Source organism: Rutilus rutilus (genome assembly GCF_951802725.1).
Source record: "Rutilus rutilus genome assembly, chromosome: 14".
NCBI classification, from domain to species: domain Eukaryota; kingdom Metazoa; phylum Chordata; class Actinopteri; order Cypriniformes; family Leuciscidae; genus Rutilus; species Rutilus rutilus.
In genome coordinates, this window is record NC_140219.1 from 520,001 (window position 1) to 525,000 (window position 5,000).

Sequence of the window (5,000 nt, forward strand, 5' to 3'; positions counted from 1 at the left end):
ATTGTGTAAGTGAGTGAGTGTATTAGTGTGTGTGTGTGTGTGTGTGTGTGTGTGTGTGTGTACTGACCGCTAACACGTGTGTGTCCAGTTGTGTGTACTGACCGCTAACACGTGTGTGTCCAGTAAAAACACACTGTAACCACAGCACTGGAGATCTGAGAGGGTTCAGGGCGAGTCTGTGAGCTGATGTCAGTCTGTGTGTGTGTGTGTGTGTGTGTGTGTGTGTCATGACTCATGATTTACATCACAGGGAACATACAGCTAAAGCCTGTTAGAGGCCAAAACATCAAGAACAACATCGACTGACGCCAAATACCTCATAACCTGAGCATGCAAAGATCCCAAAAAAGTATGTGTTAGAGTGTGTGTGTGAGTGAGTGTGTATGTGTGTGTGTGAGAGGGTTTGTGTGTGAGAGAGAGAGAGAGAGAGAGAGAGAGAGAGTGTGTGTGTGTGTGTGTGTGTGTGTGTGTGTGTGTGTGTGTGTGTGTGTGTGTGTGTGTGAGTGCATGTGCATGTGCATTTGTGTGAGAAAGAGAGTGTCTGTGTGCGTGTGAGAGCGTGTGTGTGTGTGTGTGTGTGTGTGTGTGTGTGTGAGAGAGAGAGAAAGAGAGAGAGAGAGAGAGAGTGTGTGTGTGTGTGTGTGTGTGTGTGTGTGTGTGTGTGTGTGTCAGTGAAACACACATGAAACATGAGCAGCAGTTTGAGTGTCAACAGGGTTGATAAGCACACTTCCTGTTAGAGCCACAGCACACACACACACACACACACACACACACACACACACACACACACACACATACACACACACACACACACACACACACACACACACACACACACTCTCTCTCTCTCTCTCTCTCAATTCAATTCAATAAGCTTTATTGGCATGACAAAAATACATTTGTATTGCCAAAGCATCAAAACGGCATAGACAATGATTTTAAACATTTAGTACAGAAAATAATAGTTTAAAGTTATAAAACAGTTTATGAACATTTCAAAATTCTGTGAACAATTTAGAATTCAGTGTGTAAGTGTTTGTGTGTTTGTTTTGTGTACGAGCGTGTGTGTGTGTGTGTGTGTGTGAGCGCATCATTATTAGTCGTCAACTCTCTCTTAGGCATCCATGGATCTTGCCGCCCGCTAGTAGGATACAATCTCTTTTTCCACCTAATAGATGTTGAAATTGTGTTTTGTTGTTTAATTTTAGGAAGTTAGGGCAAAGTTTTTCACATTTTTCATAAAAAGTCCCTCTAATGTCCTCATAGTTGGGACAGCTGGTGTGAAAGTGTTGCTCTCTCTCTCTCTGTGCGCGCGCATAGGGGAGCGAGCGACCGGATGTGTGTGAGTGAGAGGTCTACGGATGAGAGTGAGTTTTCTCTCTTTTTCTCCATATTTTTTTGTGTTTTTTTTGTTGTTTGTGGTCCAAATAACAATTTTTAAATATATATATTATTGTGTGTAACTAAGTTAGAGGATAGCAGGTTTAGAGGTAAACTGAGGAGTCTTCAGCGAGCGCTGGTTGGCGATGGCCGTCCTCTGAACGCCTCAGTGATGGGTTAGGGTTAGGGTTAGGCTTTCACGCAGGCATGGCGTCAGATGCACCTGCACTGAAGTGCTCAGGAGAAGAGTGTAGCTTGGCGGATGGGAATGTTGTCGGTCTCGATAGCATAATGTCAGCGTCTCGTATGAATAGTGCGGTAGCGATTTTTTTAGATAACACTGAGAATTTAATTAAATTGAGAAAGTGAACAGCGTGGTGCAAACCGGAACTGTCATACAGGAGACTTTTACGCTGAGACGATGAATGTTTTAAATGTGGAGGGGAAGGGCACATTAGAGGTTTGTGTCCGGGACAGATGAGGACACGAGCGCAGCGGCTGTGGAGGATGATGCTGTCGAGCACGAGCACGCCGGAGCTGTGAGGGATTCAGCCAGTGGTGGAGGAAGTACTGAATCTCAAAAACTACAAATAACCAGAGACATATTTACTGTAGTAAAAGTAGAAGTACCACAATGACAACCCTTAAGTAAAAAGTAAAAAGTACCTGATTTTAAATGTACTTTGAGTATTAAAAGTAAAAGTACATGCATAACAATTTATTCTCTTAATGTCTATATTTTAATGATTAATAAAACAGTTCATTCTAACTCATTCAACCTAATACTCCTATAATGATGTTCAATAATGATGGAAAAGCCGTTATTTTTTAAGTTTTTGTCACCATTTCTGACCAAGCTTGCAATTAGGCAATATACACATCAAGCTTATTATATATCCATACTATATGTTGGCTGTAAACGCGATTAATTTATGGTGTAATTCTGAACCTCTTGGCTTGCCATACTAATCATAACCAAACGTATAATACACACGCACCCCACAGCCCACACCACTACTAAACCTATCCATGCGTATCCTCTGCGCTTAAAAACTCATTTTCGCGTATAAATTGCACGATAAACACACTGCGTGCTATAGAGACGCATTTAGTGTGACCGGGTTGATATATCTATGGCAACCAAACTTCACTGGTGACAAACGTGCGACGAACGGACGGTCAGGATGACGTTTTGGCAGGGGAAAAACTGATCAGAAAATGTAACGAAAATGTAACAGAACGAGTAGAAATGTAGCGGAGTAGAAAGTATAATAATTGCTGCAAAATGTAACGAAGTAAAAGTAAAAAGTACGCACTATTGATTCTACTTAAGTAAGTATTTGTACTTCGTTACATTCCACCACTGGATACAGCAGAGGCTGGAACGAGTGATGCAGGGATGGGAGGTTCAGGAATGGTAGAGGGGGAAACATCAAATGTTATTGACAAAAAAGTTGATCAGGTGATGGAGGATGGGGTTAGTGAGGAGTGTGTGAGTGATGGTGCAATGTTTAAGACGCCCTCTGTTAAGAAAAAAAAAAAATAAATAAGAAAAAAAAGGGGGATACAAAGTCAAAACAACTGCCAGAAATACAAGTTGATGCACGTAAGGATGTTGAAAGTAGAACTGCTGAGGATTCTGATAGTGATACTTTGGACAAAAGGAGTTGGCGTAGTGCTTACTCTTTTGGAAAAGTTCGGTCTTTTTTACAAAAAACAAAAAACATGAAAAATGTCCAGGTTACAGATTTCTTCCCAGACCGTAAAATGTTCGTTGACTCTGTGGGGATGTTAATGCGAGGCGAGGGTGAAGAACAGCTTACTGGTCAAGAAATGTACAGATGAAAGAAATTTGTTGCAAAGTTGAGATCAGAACTTCAAGCAGAGGATGGGTTTGACACGATATAGTCTTTTTTGCTCCTACACACTGAAGCTTGTCTTAATTCGAGTCCTTCTCTCATTTATTTTTTTAATGAGTTTCACGAGGTCACACTTACATACACTTAGAGTGGGTAAGGTTTAATGCGTATTTGGCGTGCTGTCCCGAACCCAGAGTACAAGAAATTCCTGGTAGACTTATTGCTATACAGGCACAATTTGAAAAATTCAATGTTGTGTTTATCAATGTGTATGCTCCCACTAATGGCGCTGAGAGAGTTTGTTTTTTTAATAATCTCAATGGAGTTTTGCAGAGCTGTAACTCAGATGAATATTTGTTTTTAGGTGATGATTTCAACTGCACAGAGAATTATGTATTAGATCGAAATCATACTGAACCTCATGAAGCCTCAGGCCGTGCTATACGAACATTGATTGAGACTCATAAATTGTGTGATATATGGAGGCGTTTGAATAAAAATGATAAACAATATACGTGGACACATACTCGCGAGAATTTAATTTCTTTGGCCAGATTAGATAGATTGTACTGTTTTAAACACCATTTTAATACTATGAAAAGTTGTGTAATTAGTCCATCTGGTTTCTCTGATCATGCTATTGTTACATGTAAATTCTTTATGGCAAATATTAGGTCAAAGAGTGCCTGTTGACATTTTAATGTTTCTCTGCTGAGTGATTTAAAGTTTAAAGAGGTTTTTGTCTTTTTTTGGAAAGAATTTAAATTTTAAAAAAAGAGTGTTTTGTAAACTTGCGCCAGTGGTGGGATTATGGGAAAGTTGAAATTAGATTATGTCAACAGTATACTTTTAATGTCTCTAAAATTATAGCACAAAAAATGGAAAAACTTGAAGCTGAAATTGTGGAGTTACAGTCATTAATAGAGGTCACTGGAGAGCAGAGTGGTACTGATGCCCTGAAGTCCAGAAAGTTATGTATTGCGGACCTGCTAGGCACGAAGGCAAAGGGAGCTTTGGTCAGGTCACGTTATCAAAATCTCACGCAAATGGATGCCCCGTCCAAATTCTTTTTTAATTTAGAAAGAAAATATGGCCAGTCGATATATTCACTCACTACGCTCAGAAAATGGGCAAGAGCTGACAGCGCCGTCTGAAATAAGACAGCGGGCTGTGAGGTTCTATAATGACCTGTATGGGAGTGAATATGAGGAAGATGAAGAAATGTCTGCTAGCTTTTATGCGGGTCTACCAACGCTTCAGGAGAAGTCAAAGGCAGTGCTTGAGAGGCCTTTGTGTGAGCAAGAGCTTTGGAATGCAATGCAGAACATGGAGGGCGGAAAAGCGCCTGGTATCGATGGTCTTCAGGTTGAGTTTTACAAAGCCTTTTGGGAGGTGATGGGTGAGGACTTCTTGGCTGTTCTCAATGAGAGCATAGCTGAGGGTTCTCTACCTCTGAGTTGTAGGAGAGCTGTGATTACTCTTCTACCAAAGAAAGGTGATTTGCAAGAAATGAAGAACTGGAGACCAGTGAGCTTATTGTGCTCTGATTTGAAAGTCTTCTCTAAGGCTCTGGCCAACAGATTGAGAGAGGTGATGGGGCAGGTCATACACATGCTTTATCAAATGAGTGTTTTCCAGGTCTTTCGCTAAGGCTTTGTGGTGTAAGGCCCGCTATATTAGTCCAATATAGAGCAAGACCACCTATTCCATTCACGGCCAGCAAAGAAGAGCGCCAGAGAGAGCGAGAACACCTTCCTT

The 5,000-nt window shown here is 41.0% G+C and overlaps 1 protein-coding gene across 4 annotated transcripts in view; it reads left to right on the plus strand.

The window, feature by feature from the left end:
• Positions 1-1,127: 1,127 nt before the first annotated feature.
• LOC311303107 (uncharacterized protein) overlaps positions 1,128-5,000 on the plus strand; it is an 11,465-nt gene continuing 7,592 nt past the window's right edge. For 2 of the 4 annotated variants that reach the window (XR_014629713.1, XR_014629714.1), the window contains exon 1: positions 1,128-1,370. The gene's annotated coding sequence lies outside the window, so the exon portion shown is untranslated. The remainder of the gene's footprint in view (positions 1,371-5,000) is intronic. The other 2 variants (XM_084429379.1, XM_084429378.1) reach the window with 2 other exon arrangements.